Source organism: Arachis hypogaea, chromosome 19 (assembly GCF_003086295.3).
Source record: "Arachis hypogaea cultivar Tifrunner chromosome 19, arahy.Tifrunner.gnm2.J5K5, whole genome shotgun sequence".
Taxonomy (NCBI): domain Eukaryota; kingdom Viridiplantae; phylum Streptophyta; class Magnoliopsida; order Fabales; family Fabaceae; genus Arachis; species Arachis hypogaea.
The window spans coordinates 114,223,385-114,244,102 of NC_092054.1; the positions used below are offsets into that span (position 1 = coordinate 114,223,385).

Consider the following 20,718-nt stretch of genomic DNA (forward strand, 5'->3'; position numbering starts at 1 on the left):
TGAAAATAAAAAATCCTAAGTTCTTTTCCTATTCTCTATCATTCCAAATTATTATGTACATATATGAAAATAAACTAGGTCCTACTATCCATATCATCTAATAACAACTAGAAAATAAAGATGAATATATACAATCCATATTAAAGAAAAAAGATATGCTAAACTATAATAGATATCTAAATTATATACAAACCAAAATAAAAAATGCAATAACTAAAAGTAAAATTAGAATAAATAACTAAGTTATATATAAATTAGAATAAGAAAGTGCAAAAACTATAAAAGTACTCAAAGTATCAAAATATTAAAAAACATTCGAAAAGCATAATAAAAAATCAAAAGCAGTAAAGTCTCTCAAGTGTTTGGAATAGAAAGTTTTCACCCAATGGCCGATTCAGTCCTCCTCCACATTTAAGTTTTGCACGGTCCACCGTGCAGTCAGTATGATCATGAAGCTCTACTCATCTCCACATTCAACTGGTGGATCCTCATCTCTGCTCTACTCTGAGGAGGTCTCCGGGGTGTCAAGCTCCTCCAGTAGTTTGGTGCCACCGCCAACTAGCTTCTTCAAATACTCAAAGCATCGCTTGTTGCGACGCTCATTGTTCTGAATTATCTTGTAAAGCTTGTGGATGATGTGATGGATTGGCTGCGCTGATGGTGATGGTGGTGCTACTGGCCGCAGTTCCTCAAGTGCTGGTGGTGCTGCTGGTGATGTTCCTAAACAAGAAATATAGATTTGAATTACATAGTAGTTATAACATGCAATTCAAAACATAAGCAATACATATAGGCATATGCATAAGCAATCAATGATGAATCAAACAAGAACAACTTTAAAATAAAACATGTTCAAACATCAATGCTTTCAAACACTAATATTACCATATTGATATCAAAAAATGGAAAGTTCATGCCAATTGTAACCCAACCAACTAAGCATAAATAAAGTGCATTAAATGGGTTACATAGGGTAAAGTATATCAAACTTGCAATAATAGGTAAAAGACCTCAACACTCAAAATTCAACAATTTTTGGTCAAGTTAGAAACAATTCAAACCCAAGTATCAATGCATAAGAATAATAAGAATGGGAAAGCAAGCATTGATTAAAAAATTTTGAATCAAAATTCCATTAAAAGCTCGTTGAGACCTTTTATCGAGCACACTACACAAAATTATCAAGCAAATTAAATACCACAGTCCAAGCATGTTCTCAACATCCAATCACAAAAATAGTTCAACTCAGTGGTTCCATCAAAATTCAGCAAATTCAGAATAATTCCAAACACATTAAGCAACAACATAGAATTTATTAAACTAAACTAACTAACGTATCCAAACAACCTAGAATCAACTAATAGCAAATTAATCTAACTAAACTAAATAACTAAAATCAAACTACTCAACAAGATTAATCTAACTTAACAAAAATTAAAATGAAATTGAATAAAAAACTTAGAACTGAGCAAGCAAAAACAGAGCCAAAGGAAGGAGAAAAGGGCAGGATTGTGCAGCAACAGTGGCCAACTAATAGAATGATGTAACTCGGGGTGCGTCGGTAAAGATTTTTCTCAATAAAGTCGCGTTGCAGGTATAGCTCTACCAACAATAATCCTCGAGTATCAAATTTAGAAAGAATTTGGTTGTCACAAGTTCCACCCCAATAGAAATAACTGAAGTATTTAAACATCGGGTCGTCTCACAAGGAATGGGCAAACATGTGCTTCAACATTGGTTAGAAATCTGGGGTTGTGAGTCATGAGTAAGAATTTAAACTAGGAATCTTAACAAGCAAATAATCTTAAATTGAAAGAAACTAATTCAAATAACTAAGCAAGATATGAGCAATTCCAAACTAACAAAGTAACATCCAATATGATTCTATTCTAAACTAAACAAGTAACTATAACTAAGACAAATAATCAAGAATTTGAGTTTTCAAATATGAATGATAAAAGCAACTCTTGGCTAGGCATGGGAATTGGAATCACCATCCTTGTCTAATAACCATATCTTGACAATTATGAGGAACCAAACTCATTAAGTCTACTTCTATACTTGAAGTACGTCAAATGGTTTGGTCAACATCAACCCATAAGTTCTAACCTCACTACTAATAGACTTAATAGAAGGTTAGCGTCAATGGCTATCAAATTGACCACTAAGGGTTCTCAAATCATCAAATCCATTAGACCCAATGACTCAAGTTCACCCAATTCCCTTAGCCTAGGCCAAGAGTAAAGAGAACTACTCCATAATCAAAGTAAACAATTCATCAAACACATGGTGAGCATTAATAAAAGACATGTTCAAATTGCAATTAAATTAAAATCAACAGGTACCCACTAACAATTATCAACATACAATCACTCAAACAACACAATTAATCATAGAAATCATCAATGTAACATCAACAAATCAAGATTCACAACATTCATGAAATGGGTATAAAATGACAATTGATAAGAATTCATAAAACTAACACAAGATCTAAGCAAAATTATACTAAAGAATTCAAATTGAATAATTAAACTAGTAATTAACAAGATCCAATTCAGAATTCACAAAGGGAAGATCAAATTAAAGCTAGATCTAGAGAGGAACAAGGGTTTCTCTCTCTAGAAGAAGAACAAAGAACCAAAAACTAGCTAAAAATTGTGTCTAGTATAAAATGGATGATCCCCCCTTTCCCCCTAGCATCCTTGGGTCTTTTCCATGCAGAAACAGCTTGAATTTGGGCCTGATGAGCCTCAGAAATCGCCAGGCATGATTTTCTTTAATGAGGACATGTGCAGCTTTCCGCGCGTGTGCGCCATGCGGGCGTGCGCGTCGATGGGAATCCTCTGATCCGCGCGGATGCGTCCATCTACGCGCGCCACTTCCAGCTTTCCTCATCCACGCGTGCGCGTGGAGTGCGCATGCGCGCCAATGCTGAATTTCCCAAAATCCAAATCTTTGTGTTCCTTCCTTTTGTGCATGCTTTCTTTCTCTTTTCTAGGCCATTCTTACCCTATTAATTATGAAATCACTCAACAAATACATCACGGCATCGAATGGCAATAAAAGAGAATCAAAATATAGCAATTTTAAGGCAAAATAAGCATGTTTTTCATCATGGAGAAATATTAGGAAGTGAACACAAAACCATGCATTTCTTGTGAATAAGTGTAAGAAATATTGACAAAAACCCCCAAATTAAGCACAAGATAAACCACAAAATTGGGGTTTATCAAATCTCCCCACACTTAAACTAAGCATGTCCTCATGCTTAGAATAAGAAGACCAAAGATCATGGTGAGAAAAGGGTTTATGAAATGCAAACTACCTAAGTGAATGCATGCTACTAATGTAAAATCATCTAATTACTTGGTCAATGGTAACTCTATCCTCCAAGAACACATCTGAGCATATAGGGTGAAAATGATATGTAGTTCATAAATCCTACCAAATTGAACATCACTATGAAGTGCATATAACTTGCTAGATGAACGCTTGTGAAAGCCGAGAACAAGGAGTTGAGCATCGAACCCTCACCGGAAGTGTATCCGCTCTATCCGCTCAAGTGTATAGGGTTCGTCACTCAATCCTCTCCTAATCATGCTTTCCAAGATTTGTCTTTCATCTAACAATCAACAATTACTTAATGCATGCTTACAAGTATCATGAGGTCTTATTCATGGGTTGTAATGGGGCTAGGGTGAAGGTAAGGATGTATATGGTCAAGTGAGCTTAAAATTTGAGTCCTTGATTAACCTAGGATCCCACTAGACACATAGAACAACCTATACAACTTTAATGCATTACCTAGCTACCCTCGAGTTTTACTTTTTGCATACCCATGCATTCTTTCCAATTCACATTCCATATGCATTGTTTTTATTACTTTGTTTTGGGGTTTCTTTGTCTCCTTTTTCTTGGGGATTTATGTACAAAAGTTTCAATGCACATGGTTTAATCATTCTATACATGAGTATGTTCCCAAATCCTAGAATTTTCAATTACAACTACAATACACCTCTTTATATCTACCCAAATTTCCCAAGTATACCCTCCCAATTACTTTGATACACATCTCCACTTACCTAAGCTAATCAAGGATCCAAATTTAGGGACATTCATTGTTTTTCGCTTAGGGTTGTTGATGTGCTCTTTTTAAGAACAAAAAGGGTTTATCATAGGCTTAAAATTGGTCAGAAATGGTAGATAAAAGGGTTAAGGCCATTTGGGAAAAGTGACTATTGAAATGATGGCCTCAATCATGTAAATGCATTCATACACAAAGTAATGGACATATAGAATTAGACAAAACAAGGATTGCAATCATAGAAAGAGAAGTATGCACACAAGAATGGGAAATAATGGTTAGAAGATGTAACCATGCAATAGGCTCAAAACTTACATGCTTGTGTCCTTAGCTCAATCACTATGTTCCAAAATATATTCTTAAAGCAAGTTTGCCACAAAAATTTTTCAAAATTTGGTAGGGTACCTCAAAACACAGTTTCTTGTGGGGAGAAGTTATTGTTTTGACCAAGCAACTCTATAGAAACTAACTATCATGCAAGGAGTATTTACAAGCAAGACTAACTACACATGTAATGTACTAACTACTAAGCAAAAGATAAATCCATGGGTATTGAAAGGAAGAGATTGTTACCCATGGAGATCGGTCGAACGACCTCCCCACACTTAGAATTTAGCACGGTCCTCCGTGCTATAAACAATGCGCAAAGGGCGGTCGGGACCGGAGCTGCCACTATCCTCTCCTTCAGAGCTCCTATCACTTGGGTTTGAGGTGGATGTGAATATTTCGGGTTCCTCTATGCTAGGGGTAACACAACGCAGAAGCTTCTTGATGTAAGTGTATCGGCGTTGGTTGCGCCGCTCATATCTATCAAGCTTCCGGTGTAGATCTTCTATCCTTTGATGTGTGGATCTTTGCTGTGGTGGTGATGATGAGGTGGAAGGAATAGTAGATGGAAGGGCTATGTTAAGGCTTGGGTTGTTCATGGGAAGATGTAAGTATTTTCCACTTGGGACCACATCGCCCTTAGCCGGAACTATAATCTTTCTGTCCTTGGCATCCCAAGGAATACCCGCAGCAGCAACTAAATCAGGGGCACTGTTCACACCCTGGTTCGAGCCATCCGATCTGGGATGTTCAGTAATAAAGCGACCGACCTCTTCAGGTCAGGCTATCCGACCTCTTCTCAAAAAAGGTCGGTCAAATCGACAGAAAAGCCCAGTAAAGGGCCCAAATAGAGGAACACAACCCAAATCCAAAGGCAGTCCAAGCCTATAGAGATAAGGGCGGTTCCCTTGAAGCTAAGCTGACCTCAACTCAAAGATAAAGATAAGATAAGATAACTAACTTATCTTATCTAACAAGGTCACTCTACAACCATTATAAATACACTGGAGCACCCAGGTATAACTCATACTCTGATTCTACAAAAAAACCTGTTTAATACCTGTGCTAACTTAAGCATCGGAGTCTCTTGCAGGTACCCCCCACCCTCCGATGACCAAGGATCAGAAGTGCAGCCAGTCCAACAAGTCGGACACGACAGCTCCGACTGCCACCCACCAGCCGGACCCATCATCTCCGACCCGTATAGAAGATCTCGTCCGAGATCGACCTACAGTTTCAGGTAACCCTCGGAACAGATACCAATGCTGGAAATGGCAAATTACCCTGGGCATGGACTTGACTCATCGCTTTCTTGACAAGAAACGGAATGTTCACCGACCTCTCCGTGAGAACATACCAAACAAGCAAGGCGAGGTCCGCCGTGAAGGACAACTGTGGGTGCTAGGTAGCACATAGTGAGATAGGATATGGGCCCAAGCTCTAGCTTCCACAGTGAGAAAGCAAGCGTCAATGCACTTGGCCCTCATCCGGAGTCGACCATGGATCCAAAATGCCTCTGACTCAGCAATGACTCGGAGGATCGAGTCCCAATCAAATCCAAACTTCTCTCGCTGACGTAGGACTTCTTAGTAGCCATCCCTATCACTTGGTACCAGTAGGACATTAAGCACTTGCTGAATAGCCTCTTCTGAAACTGAGACTTGCTTCCGGCGCATGTATACCAATTGAAGAGAAGAGAGATGGTAGTTAGTGTAGAATTCTTCCACCCAAGAGAGGTTGATTTCCCTTGGTTTTCTCAAAAGAAACTCCCATCCTCGCCTTTTAATGCGGGATAGAATATAAGGAGTAACCTTGTTCGGCGGAGCAAGTAGATGCTCAGGATGATAGTTCCGTACAGCTATGGAGGGGAACAGAAGTTCACAGAAGCGGTTGGAAAACCTTGAAGAATCTTTTTCCGGTTTGCTCTTTTCATTCTCATCAATAGGAGCGGGTGTCTTCGCCTTCTTAGATAGGTGTGTGGCTCCTAACGAAGAGTGCACCTTAGAGGTTGATCTTTGGGGTGCCCTCTTTGCGGCCGGTTTCCTTGGAGCTTTCTCCTTGCCTTTCTTGGTGGCCATCCTGAGAAAGGAGAGGAAATAGGAAAACATTAAACCCAAAGAATCATTTTAACAAAATTATGCAAGTGAAGGATAGTGCCTAAAAGAAGTAGTGCAATAAAGTCATTATAGAGGTATCGGTCACAACACTTGGCATGGGATGCAAGAGGTAATAAAGCATGCAATAGGGCATGAGAAGAGTAATCTCAAGCATCCATAACAAAGGGCAAGTCATGTTCAATGAGTATCTAATTAGCAAACAAAGTAGACTCAATGCGTTTAGAAGACAACAAGTGAATGAGGAGAAGCACCAATTTGAAAGTACATTATTCAAATAAACCAAAATGGCATTCATGCATTTCCTCGAACACTTGGTGTGCAATTAACAAGCAAAGAGCAATTACGAGATACTCAACCAATTTAAAGCCCAAAATGAAACATCAATCATCACATAAACACCACATATTGGCAAAGATAAGGAAAAAAAGACAAAAGATCTATTAAAGAAAATTAAGCTCAAATACAACATCCATGGAAAAATAAGGAAAAGGAGAAGTAAGCAAACAAAAAGTAAGTAAGTAATATAATCATACAACTAAAAGAGAAACTAAGTAAATCAACAAAAAGAATCTAACTAGAAGAAGAAATAATGCAAAGAGAGTAATAGATGAGATATGGAGGAAGTAGAACCTTGAGAAGTGCAAAACAACAAAGTTGAATTTTCTTTTGTGAAGATGAGAAAGAAATAGGAGAGATATAGTGCCACCGGAAGAGGTGGTTGTCGCCGGTGAGTGGCCGGAGACGGTGGTGGTGGATTGTGGAAGAAGAAGAAGAGAAGGGGGAATGATGGAGAAAGAAGAAGAAAGAAATAAGAAAAGAAAGGGGGTGAGAAAGACAGGGCATGCATCTTTAAAACTGGTTCGCGCAACCGGCGTGCGCGCGCACAGTGCCCTGGCACGTCGGTGAGATGTTGGCAAGGGACGCGTGCGCATCAGAGGTACGCACGCGCGAGATCAGTTGTGCCCCTGGCACAGGACTGGCACGAAGTTGGCATAAGTCTCTGGTTTTTATACCAGAGTTGGCATGTGGCGCAGGCGCACGGACGCGCACAGTGCGCAAGTGCGTGCTTGAGTCAGTTGGCAACCGGCGCGGATGCGCGCAGTGTGCGGACGCGTCGGTGTGGGCACAAGTGTGGCGTAAGTGTGGCATAACTCTCTGGCTTTTGTACCAGGGAGTCCACATAGCGCCATCGGCGCGTGCGTGCACAGTGCGCTTGCGCGTCGATGGGCGATTTGCAAAGGTGCGCGCAGGCGGCAAGCACGCGGACGCGTGGGTGTCTGGCGTGAAATGGGCATGAAGTGGGCATGACTCTCAGGTTTTTGGCCGAAGAGTTGGAGGTGCACCACCGGCGCGCGCGCGCACAGTGTGCTGGCGCGTCGGTGCCCATTTTTTCTTTTTCTCTTCTCTTTTTTTTTTCCACATAACAAGACCTATTCTTACACATTCTTGGTAGGTACTTAAGCTATTAGTCAAAGAGAACACTTCACAATTTCATGCATTATCCAAAACATGGCATTCTCTCCACTTTAACAATTCATCTATACCAAAATGATGAAAACTATATGAACATCCTATCTATTCAACAAGAAGAGTAAAACTAGCATTCCTATGCAATCAATCAATCATCAAGAAATCATAAAATTCACAAGAATTTAAGGTTACAAACAAGATGGTATACACAAGGAAGATCTTACCACGGTGGGGTGCCTCCCACCAAGCACTTTTCTTTAACGTCCTTAAGTTGGACGGTCCTTTGCTTAAGCTTCCTCTCTCCTTGGTGCATCCTCCAATAGGAACACCTCTAGCTCTTTTGGGAGCTTGTAGCCATGATACTTCGGCACTCTATGTCTATTTACATTGAAAGTTGCTTCACTCTTGGGATCAAACAACTCCACCACTCCATAGGGCTTTATCTCCTTCACCTTGAAAGGTCCTTCTCATCTAGAGCGGAGCTTGCCAGGCATGAATCGAAGCCTTGAGTTGTAGAGGAGGACCTCATCACCTTCTTGAAAGTCCTTCTTCCAGATGTGATGGTCATGAAATGCCTTAGTCTTTTCCTTGTAGATCTGGGCATTCTCATATGACTCGTTCCTCAAACACTCAAGTTCCTCTAGCTGTAATTTTCTGGCTTCACCCGCCTTGGTTAAATCCATTGTGCACTGCTTTACCGCCCAATAGGCTCTATGCTCAATTTCCACCGGAAGATGGCATGCCTTACCATAGATGATCCGGAAGGGACTCATCCCTAACGGAGCCTTGTAGGCCGTTTTATACGCCCATAGTACATCTCCTAACCGGAGGCTCCAATCATTCCTTTGTGGGTTGACCACTTTTTCCAAGATTCTCTTAATTTTCCGGTTGGACACTTCCGCTTGTCCATTGGTTTGCGGATGATAAGCAGTAGCAACCTTATGCGACACTCCATAGCACTTGAGCAATGCCTCTACCTTCCTGTTACAAAAGTGGGATCCTTGGTCGCTCACGATTGCTCGTGGCGACCCATAACGGCATACAATGTTATTCCTAATAAAAGAAACAATGGTATTGGCGTCCTCAAGGCGGGTAGGTATGGCCTCTACCCACTTTGACACGTAGTCAACCGCTAACAGAATATACAGATAACCACTCGAGTTGGGAAACGGTCCCATAAAGTCAATGCCCAATACATCAAATATCTCACAGAACAACATAGGTTGCTGAGGCATTTCATCCCTTTGGGATGTGTTTCCCGACTTCTGACACTGCTGGCAAGACACACAGAACCGGTTAGCATCCTTGAATAAGGTTGGCCACCAGAATCCACAATCCAACACCTTTTTAGCGGTCCTTTGTGGGCCAAAGTGGCCACCACATTCGGACGAATGGAAAGCTTCAAGAATGGGTTGGATTTCAGACTTCGGGACACATCTTCAAATTACTTGGTCCACTCCCCTCTTCCACAAGTGAGGGTCATCCCAAATATAGTATTTGGAATCACTCCTCAACTTATCCCTTTGGTGTTTAAAAAAGTTGGGAGGGAAGAGTTTTGCAACCAAGTAGTTCGCCATTGGGGCAAACCAAGAAAAACTATCTGACACAGCATGCAAACTATCCAATGGGAATGAGTCATTGATCGGAAGTAGATCAAATTTTAAATTCTCAATGCGGCTTAAATGATCCGCAACCAAGTTTTGAGATCCACTCTAGTCCCTAATCTCAATGTCGAATTCTTGCAAAAGCAAGATCCAACGTATGAGTCTATGCTTTGACTCATTCTTTGTTAATAAGTACTTTAAAGCTGCATGATCCGTGTATACCACTATCTTTGACCCTAGCAAATAAGATCTGAATTTATCTAAAGCATGAACAATAGCTAAGAGTTCCTTTTCAGTAGTGGTATAGTTGGATTGTGCTGCATCCAGTGTTTTAGAAGAGTAAGCAATGACATAAGGGAGTTTACCATCGTGCTGTGCAAGCGCAGCACCTACAGCATGGTTTGAAGCATCGCACATTATCTCGAATGGCAACGTCCAGTTGGGGCCTCGCACAATCGGTGCTGTGGTAAGAACTCTCCTTAGCTCTTCAAAAGCCTTCACACATTCACTGTCAAACTCAAAATCCACATCTTTTTGGAGTAGGCGCAACAATGGTAAAGTAATCTTGTTGAAATCTTCGATAAAGTGCCTATAGAATCCTGCATGTCCTAAAAATGAGCGGACCTCCCTCATAGATGAGGGGTGAGGTAAAGTGGTGATAACATCGACCTTGGCCGGGTCTACAGAAATGCCTTCATGAGATACTACATGTCCTAACACGATACCTTGTCTTACCATAAAGTGACATTTTTGAAAATTCAAGACAAGGTTGGTGTCAACACATCTAGCTAAGACCTTGGCCAATTTCTCTAAGCAACAATCAAATGAGGTACCATAAACACTGAAGTCATCCATAAAGACTTCCAGATCATTCTCCATTAGATCGGAAAAGACACTCGTCATACACCACTGAAAAGTAGCAGGTGCATTGCATAGTCGAAATGGCATGCTTTTATAGGCAAAGGTACCAAACGGACAAGTAAATGTGATCTTTTCCTAATCTTCAGGTGCGATGTGAATCTGGAAGTAACCAGTGAATCCATCAAGAAAACAATAATGGGATTTACCCGCCAAATGGTCCAACATCTGATCGATAAAGGGAAAAGGGTAGTGGTCCTTTCTTGTAGCGGCGTTCAATCTTCTATAATCAATGCACACTCGCCACGCATTTTGTACTCTTTTGGTGACCACTTTACCATCATCCTTTTTTACCACAGGGATGCCCAATTTCTTGGGAACAACTTGGACCGGGCTCACCCATTCACTGTCAGAAATTGGGTATATGATACCCGCATCAAGTAATCTCGTGACCTCTTTCTTTACCACATCAAGGATAGTTGGGTTGAGCCTTCTTTGCGGTTGCCTAACCGGCCTAGCTCCCCCTTTGAGGAATATCCGATGCATGCACTTGTGAGGGTCAATCCCCACAATATCAGCTAGGCTCCATCCAATTGCTTTCTTGTACTTTCTTAGAACATCTAGGAGCTTTTCTTCTTCTTCACTTGAAAGCTCACTAGCAATAATGACCGGAAACCTTTGGTTGTCCTCTAAGAAAGCGTACTTCAAATGAGATGGAAGGGGCTTCAGTTCACTCTTTGCCTCAAGCTGAGGTTCCTTTTCATCAAGCTCATAGAGTTCATTCTTAACAACTTTCTCATGTTCATCCTCTTGGTCATCCGTCTCCTCAACAATAGGGCAGCAGAACTTGTTATGGTGTTCTTCTTGCACTTCCGCTACCACTTCATCAATTACATCACATCGGAGCACGGAATGTTCTTCAGGAGGATGTTTCATGGCTTCTTCTAAATTGAACTTGATAGTCTTGTCTCCAACCTCAAAAGAATATGTGCCGGTAAAGGCATCTAACTTGAATTTAGAGGTCTTGAGGAAGGGTCTACCAAGTAGAACGGAGGATGAGCTTCTATTTTCTGTTGGAGGCATTTCAAGGATGTAAAAGTCAACTGGAAAAACCAAATCCTTGATTGCCGCAAGTACATCTTCTGCTATTCCCATCACCGTGATCACACTTTTATCGGCTAAGGCAAACCTTGCCGCCGACTTCTTTAATGGAGCTAAATTCAACCGCACATAGATGGAAAGTGGCATGATGCTTACACAAGCTCCCAAGTCACACATACAATCATGAAAAGTGCGTCCACCAATACAAGAAGACACCAAACAAGGTCCAGGGTCACCACATTTCTTTGGAATAGGTTCCATCAAGGAAGAAATTGAACTACCCAAGGATAATGTCTCCAATTCTCCTATCCTATCTTTGTGTGTACACAAGTCTTTCAAAAATTTTGCATACTTTGGAATTTGTTGAATAGCATCAAGAAGTGGTATGGTTACTGAAAGAGAAACTGGAGATTGATGGTTTAGAAGTTATAGTAAACTCTCGTTGCAAGTATAGTTACTAAACCAAGCAATCAACCCTTCTTACAAACATTTTGGTTGTCACAAGTAACAAACCCCTAAATAAATTGATAACCGAAGTATTTAAACCTCGGGTCGTCTTCTCAAGGAACTGCAGGGAAGTATGTTCTTATTATTGGTTATGAAGATTGTAAATTGGGGCTTTAAGATGAGGAACAAGTAATTTAAATTGCAATTGAAATAAGTAAAAGACTGTAAAGTAAATAAATAACTATAAAATAAACTTTTGGCAAGGTATGAGAAATTAGAAGTCCTATCCTAGTTATCCTTATCAATGATGATGAAGATTGAATCTTAATTCCACTTAGTTAGTCTTTACTTAAAGTAAAGAAAAGTCAAGTGACTAATTAGTTAGATCCTCAAATCCTAGTTAATCCCTAAGGAAAGATTGGGATTATTGAAGTTCAATTCAATTAGCAAATATAACAATTATCAATCATGTTTGAGTTTGATAACTCCTGAGTTATTGATTTCTTAACCAAGACCAAAAATAGAAAAAGTAAATCTACTGGAATAAAAATGCCTTCAGATTGGAAGCAATAGTAACATGAACAAAAGAAAGTAATAATAAACTGAAATACCTCAAATAACATTAATTCAAAAGAGTAATTTGTAACATCGAAGAATTCATAAATTAAATTGAAAAGATAAATAAAAAGGAATGTTGAACCTGATAGAAAGAGATAATCTTGAAAGCGAATAAAATCCTAAATCTAAATCCTAAAAGAGAGAGGAGAGAACCTCTCCCTCAAAACTACATCTAATTCATGAATATTAACTAATTGGAGACTCTCCTCTGAATGGATGCATTCCCCCACTTCATAACCTCTGATCTGTGCCTTCTGGACTTGGATTTGGGCCAAAAAGGACTTCAGAAATTGCTGGGAGTGTTTTCTGTATTTTCTGGAGCGTAGCCTCTATCACGCGTCCGCGTGGGTCACGCGGTCGCGTCATTTGGAGTTTTCCTTGTCGCGCGGTCGCGTCAGTCATGCGTCCGCGTCATATGCATTTCGCTCAAGGTGCGCGATCGCGTCAATCACGCGGTCACGTCGCTGTTAATTCGCGCTGGCATGCGGCCGCGTCGTCCATGCGATCGCGTCGTTGCCAGTTTCTTTAAAAACTCCGTTTTGTGCTTTCCTTCCATTTTTGTATGTTTCCTTTCCATTCTTTAAGTCATTCCTGCCTTAGAAGATCTGAAACTACTCAACACACGAATCACGGCATCGAATAGAAATAAAAGGGTAATCAAAATAATTATTTTTAAGCATAGGAAACATGTTTTTCACATACATCACATAATAAGGAAGGAAAAGTAAAACGATGCAATTTATATGAATAACTGAGTGAAGGATTGAATAAATCACTTAAATTAGGCACAAAATATATCATAAAATATGGGTTTATCAGTTACCTCAACCTTCTTGAACACTTGAAGCATGTTCAAATCAAATTCCGGTGTTTTCTTTGCTTTCTTCACCATGGATGGGAATGGAATAGGAATGGACTCATTGATGAGCGGATAATTTATACGCTTTTTGGCATTATTTTTAGTATGTTTTTAGTAGGATCTAGTTACTTTTAGGGATATTTTTATTAGTTTTTATGTTAAATTTACATTTCTGGACTTTACTATGAGTTTGTGTGTTTTTCTGTGATTTCAGGTATTTTCTGGCTGAAATTGAGGGACTTGAGCAAAAATCAGATTCAGAGGTTAAAGAAGGACTGCTGATGCTGTTGGATTCTGACCTCCCTGCACTCAAAGTGGATTTTCTGGAGCTACAGAACTCAAAATGGTGCGCTTTCAATTGCGTTGGAAAGTAGACATCCAGGGCTTTCCAGCAATATATAATAGTCCATACTTTGGCCGAGTTTAGACGATGCAAAAGGGCGTTGAACGCCAGTTCTATGCTGCAGTCTGGAGTTAAACGCCAGAAACACGTCATGAACCAGAGTTGAACGCCAAAAACACATTACAACTTGGCGTTCAACTCCAGAAGAAGCCTCTACACGTGTAAACTTCAAGCTCAGCCCAAGCACACACCAAGTGGGCCCCGGAAGTGGATTTATGCATCAATTACTTACTTCTGTAAACCCTAGTAAATAGTTTAGTATAAATAGGACTTTTTACTATTGTATTAGACATCTTATGATTTTAGTTCATCTTTGGATCATATTGATCACATTTGGGGACTGGCCTCTCGGCCATGCCTGAACCTTCATCACTTATGTATTTTCAACGGTAGAGTTTCTACACTCCATAGATTAAGGTGTGGAGCTCTGCTGTTCGTCATGATTTAATGCAAAGCACTACTATTTTCTATTCAATTCAACTTATTCTGCTTCTAAGATATCCATTCGCACTCAAGAACATGATGAATGTGATGATTATGTGACGCTCATCATCATTCTCACTTATGAACGTGTGCCTGACAAACACTTTCGTTCTACATGCAACCAAGCTAGAATGAGTATCTCTTAGATATCTAATACAGGGGACTGAGTCCGAGTTATTAGTATCTTCGTGGTATAAGTTATAACCCATGGATGGCCATTCCTGAGATCCAGAAAGTCTAAACCTTGTCTGTGGTATTCCGAGTAGGATTTGGGAAGGGATGGCTGTGACGAACTTCAAACTCGCGAGTGCTGGGCGTAGTGACAGACGCAAAAGGATAGTAAATCCTATTCCAGTATGATCGAGAACCTCCAGATGATTAGCCATGCCGTGACAGAGCATTTGGACCATTTTTACAGAGAGGATGGGATGTAGCCATTGACAACGGTGATGCCCTTACAGAAAGCTTGCCATGGAAAGGAGTAAGACTGATTGGATGAAAACAGCGGGAAAGCAGAGATTTAGAGGAACGAAAGCATCTCTATACGCTTATCTGAAATTCTCACCAATGAATTACATAAGTATTTCTATCTTTATTTTCTGTTTATTTATTATTATTATTCGAAAATTCCATAACCATTTGATATCCGCCTGACTGAGATTAACAAGATGACCATAGCTTGCTTCATACCAACAATCTCCGTGGGATCGACCCTTACTCACGTAAGGTTTTATTACTTGGACGACCCAGTGCACTTGCTGGTTAGTTGTGCGAAGTTGTGAAGTTATGTTTGGACCATGGTATTGTGCACCAGTTATTGGCGCCATTGCCAGGGAGAGAACGAACAACAAACTTTACAACCTCAGAGTAACAATTTCACATACCAAGTTTTTAGCGCCGTTGCCGGGGACAATCAATTTCGAACAATAATTCACAATTGTTTCCAGACCACAATGGTGCCAAGTTTTTAATCCGGCAGCAATACCAAGTTTTTGGCGCCGTTGCCGGGGATTGTTCGAGTTTGGACAACTGACGGTTCATCGTGTTGCTCAGATTGGGTAATTTTCTTCTTATTTTATTTTCAAAAAGTTTTCAAAAATATTTTCAAAAATATTTTCTTCTTTTTCGTTTTTCCCAATTAATTTTCAAAAAAAATAAAATATTTTTTCTTCAGAATTTTTAAGAATGAATTCTAGTGTTTCATGAAGCATGTTGAAGCCTGACTGGCTATAAAGCCAGGTCTAATTCTTTTGGATAGTGGCTTCCAACCACCAGCATAGAGGCATGTTAATTGGAATATCAGTTGTTGCATGCCTGATTTATATCCTAAAGCTGGCTGGCTATTAAGCCATGCCCAACCCTTGGATTGGAGCTTTAGGCCAACATTGAAAGATTCCTGGAATTCATATTAAAAATTTTGGAATCCTTATTTTTCTTTTTCAAATAACTTTCAAAAAATACCAAAAAAATTATAAAATCATAAAAATAAAAAATATTTTGTGTTTCTTGTTTGAGTCTGGAGTCAATTTCAAGTTTGGTGTCAATTGCATTTTTTCTAAAAATTCTTTGCATTTTTTCGAAAATTCATGCATTCATAGTGTTCTTCATGATCTTCAAGTTGTTCTTGGCCAGTCTCCTTGTTTGATCTTCATATTTTCTTGTTTTGTGTCTTTTCTTGTTTTTGATATGCATTTTTCGTTTGTTAGAGTCCAAGCATTAAAGATTTCTAAGTTTGGTGTCTTGCATGTTTTCTTTGCATCAAAAAAAATTTTCAAAAATATGTTCTTGATGTTCATCATGATCTTCAAAGTGTTCTTGATGTTCATCATGATATTTATAGCATTCTTGCATGCATTCATTGTTTTGATCCAAAATTTTCATGCATTGCATCATTTTTCATGTTTTTCTCTTTCATCATTAAAAATTCAAAAATAAAAAAAATATCTTTCCTTTTTTCTCTCATAAATTTTGAAAATTTGGATTGACTTTTTCAAAAAAATTTTAAAAATTCAATTATTTCTTATGAGTCAAATCAAATTTTCAATTTAAAAATCTTATCTTTTTCAAAATCTTTTTAAAAAATCAAATCTTTTTCATTTTACTTAATTTTATATCATATTTTCGAAAATCACATCATCAATTAATGTTTTGATTCAAAAATTTTGAGTTTTTTACTTGCTTATTAAGAAAGATTCAAACTTTAAATTCTAGAATCATATCTTGTGATTTCTTGGGAGTCAAGTCATTAATTATGATTTTAAAAATCAAATCTTTTTCAAAACTAATTCTAATCATATCTTCCTATCATATCTTTTTCAAAAATTTGATTTTCAAATATCTTTTCTAACTTCTTATCTTCTTATCTTTTCAAAATTGATTTTCAAATCTTTTTCAACTAACTAATTGACTTTTTGTTTGTTTCTTATCTTTTTCAAAACTACCTAACTAACTCTCTCTCTCTAATTTTCGAAAATCTCTTCCCTCTTTTTTAAAAATTCTTTTTAATTAATTAATTGTTTCAATTTTTAATTTCAATTTTAATTTTTTCCTAATTTTCGAAAATCACTAACCCCTTTTCAAAATTTTATTTTCGAAAATCCTCTTTCTCTCTCATCTCCTTCTATTTATTTATTCATCTACTAACACTTCATCCCTACCATTGGAGCAAACAATTTTGAGCTGAAACCTCAATTAGTTTCTCTGATGCAACAAAACTGCAAGTTTCATGACCTTCCATCTGAAGATCCTTTTCAGTTCTTAACTGAATTCTTGCAGATATGTGACACTGTTAAGACTAATGGAGTAGATCCTGAAGTCTACAGGCTCAAGCTTTTCCCGTTTGCTGTGAGAGACAGAGCTAGAATATGGTTAGATTCTCAACCTAAAGATAGCCTGAACTCTTGGGATAAGCTGGTCAAGGATTTCTTAGCCAAGTTCTTTCCTCCTCAAAAGCTGAGTAAGCTTAGAGTGGATGTTCAAACCTTCAGACAGAAGGAAGGTGAATCCCTCTATGAAGCTTGGGAGAGATACAAGCAACTGACCAAAAAGTGTCCTTCTGACATGCTTTCAGAATGGACCATCCTGGATATATTCTATGATGGTCTGTCTGAATTAGCTAAGATGTCATTGGATACTTCTGCAGGTGGATCCATTCACCTAAAGAAAACGCCTGCAGAAGCTCAAGAACTCATTGACATGGTTGCTAATAACCAGTTCATGTACACTTCTGAAAGGAATCCTGTGAGTAATGGGACGCCTCAGAAGAAGGGAGTTCTTGAAATTGATACTCTGAATGCCATATTGGCTCAGAATAAAATATTGACTCAGAAAGTCAATATGATTTCTCAGAGTCTGAATGGAATGCAAGCTGCATCCAACAGTACTCAAGAGGCATCTGCTGAAGAAGAAGCTTATGATCCTGAAAACCCTGCAATAGCAGAGGTGAATTACATGGGTGAACCATATGGAAAAACCTATAATCCCTCATGGAGAAATCACCCAAATCTCTCATGGAAGGATCAACAAAAGCCTCAACAAGGCTTTAATAATGGTGGAAGAAACAGGTTTAGCAATAGCAAGCCTTTTCCATCATCCACTCAGCAACAGCCAGAGAACTCTGAACAAAATACCTCTAATTTAGCAAACTTAGTCTCTGATCTATCTAAGGCCACTGTGAGTTTCATGAATGAAACAAGGTCCTCCATTAGAAATTTGGAAGCACAAGTGGGCCAGCTGAGTAAAAGAATCACTAAAACCCCTCCTAGTACTCTCCCAAGCAATACAGAAGAGAATCCAAAAGGAGAGTGCAAGGCCATTGAATTGACCATCATGGCCGAACCCACAAAAGAGGAGAAGGACGTGAATCCCAAAGTGGAAGACCTCCTGGAACGTCCAGTGATCAATAAGGAGTTTCCCTCTGAGGAACCAAAGGACTATGGGGCTCATCTAGAGACCATAGAGATTCAATTGAACCCCCTTACACCCTTCATAAGCTCTGATGAGTATTCTTCTTCTAAGAGAATGAGGATGTTACTTAAGAGCAAGTTGCCAAGTTCCTTGGTGCAATCATGAAGCTGAATGCCAATTTATTTGGTAATGAGACTTGGGGAGATGAAACTCCCCTGTTCACCAATGAACTAAATGCATTGGATCAACTGAGATTGCCTCAGAAGAAACAGGATCCTGGAAAGTTCCTAATACCTTGTACCATAGGCACCATGACCTTTGAGAAGGCTCTATGTGACCTTGGGTCAGGAATAAACCTCATACCACTCTCTGTAATGGAGAAACTGGAAGTCTTTGAGGTACAAGCTGCTAAACTCTCATTAGAGATGACAGACAATTCCAGAAAACAGGCTTATGGACAAGTAGAGGACATATTAGTAAAAGTTGAAGGCCTTTACATCCCTGCTGATTTCATAATCCTAGATACTGGGAAGGATGAGGATGAATCCATCATCCTTGGAAGACCCTTCCTAGCCACAGCAAGAGCTGTGATTGATGTTGACAGAGGTGAACTAGTCCTTCAATTAAATGAGGACTCCCTTGTGTTTAAAACTCAAGGTTACCCTTCTGTAAACATGGAAAAGAGGCACAGTAAGCTTCTCTCACTGCAGAGTCAACCAGAGCCCCCACAGTCAAGCTCTAAGTTTGGTATTGAACTCCCATATCCAAACTCTAAGTTTGGTGTTGGGGAGTCTCAACAATGCTCTGAACATCTGTGAGGCTCCATGAGAGCCCACTGTAAAGCTATTGACATTAAAGAAGCGCTTGTTGGGAGGCAACCCAATTTTTATTTATCTAATTTTAATTTATTTTTATTGTTATTTCATGTTTTATTAGGTTCATGATCATGTGGAGTCACAAAATAAATCAAAACATTAAAAACAGAATCAAAAACAGCAGAAGAAAAATCACACCCTGGAGGAGGATCTCACTGGCGTTTAAACGCCAGTAAGGAGCATCTGGCTGGCGTTCAACGCCAGAACAGAGCATGGATCTGGCGTTGAACGCCAGAAATAAGCAGCATCCTGGCGTTCAAACACCAGAAATGCACAGTGAGGAAAGCTGGCACTGAACGCCAGAAATATGCTGCATCTAGGCGCTGAACGCCCAGAACAAGCATCAGTTCGGCGTTTAAATGCCAAAATTGCATGCAAAGGTGTTTTACATGCCTAATTGGTGTAGGGATGCAAATCCTTGACACCTCAGGATCTGTGGACCCCACAGGATCCCCACATACCTCCACTCACCTTACCTCCTCATAATCCTATATCACCCTTTCCCAAGAACCCTTCACCACTCATATCCATTACTCCCCTAAAACCATCATACAACCCACTTACACCCACCCACTCAAATTCAAACCATCAGCTCACCTCCATATCTTCTTCTTCTCCTACTATTCTTTCTTCTTTTGCTCGAGGGCGAGCAATATTCTAAGTTTGGTGTGGTAAAAGCATAGCTTTTTTTATTTTTCCATAACCATTGATGGCACCTAAGGCCAGAAAAACCTCTAGAAAGAGAAAAGAGAAGACAAAAGCTTCCACCTCCAAGTCATAGAAGATGGAGAGATTCATCTCAAGGGTCTATAGCTCAGTGGTAGAACATTTGACTGCAAATCAAGAGATCCCTGAGATACCTCAAGGGATGCACTTTCCTCCACAGAACTATTGGGAGCAAATCAACACCTCCCTAGGAGAACTAAGTTCTAACATGGGACAACTAAGGGTGGAACATCAAGAGCACTCCATCATCCTTCATGAAATTAGAGAAGATCAAAGAGCTATGAGGGAGGAGCAACAAAGACAAGGAAGAGACATAGAAGAGCTCAAGGACATCATTGGTTCCTCAAGAAGGAAACGCCACCATCGCTAAGGTGGACTCATTCCTTGTTCTTAAATTTTCTGTTTTTTGTTTTCTTATATTAAATGTTTATCTATGTTTGTGTCTTTATTACATGATCATTAGTGTCTAAGTGTCTATGCCTTAAAGTAGTGAATATGAATCCATCACCTCTCTTAAATGAAAAATGTTTTAAAAACAAAAGAACAAGAAGTACATGGTTTCGAATTCATCCTTGAACTTAGTTTAATTATATTGATGTGGAGACAATACTTTTTGTTTTCTGAATGAATGCTTGAACAGTGCATATGTCTTTTGAAGTTGCTGTTTATGAATGTTAAATATGTTGGCTCTTGAAAGAATGATGACAAGGAGACATGTTATTTGATAATCTGAAAAATCATAAAAATGATTCTTGAAGCAAGAAAAAGCAGTGAATACAAAGCTTGCAGAAAAAAATGGTGAAAAAAATAGAAAAAGAAAAAGCAAGCAGAAAAAGC

The 20,718-nt window shown here is 39.2% G+C and overlaps 1 non-coding gene across 1 annotated transcript; it reads right to left on the reverse strand.

Moving 5' to 3' along the window:
- Positions 1–17,332: 17,332 nt before the first annotated feature.
- LOC112780587 (small nucleolar RNA R71) lies at positions 17,333–17,440 on the reverse strand. The gene has a single exon (XR_003191412.1). It is a non-coding gene; the product is annotated as a small nucleolar RNA R71 (small nucleolar RNA).
- Between the last annotated feature and the right edge of the window lie 3,278 nt (positions 17,441–20,718).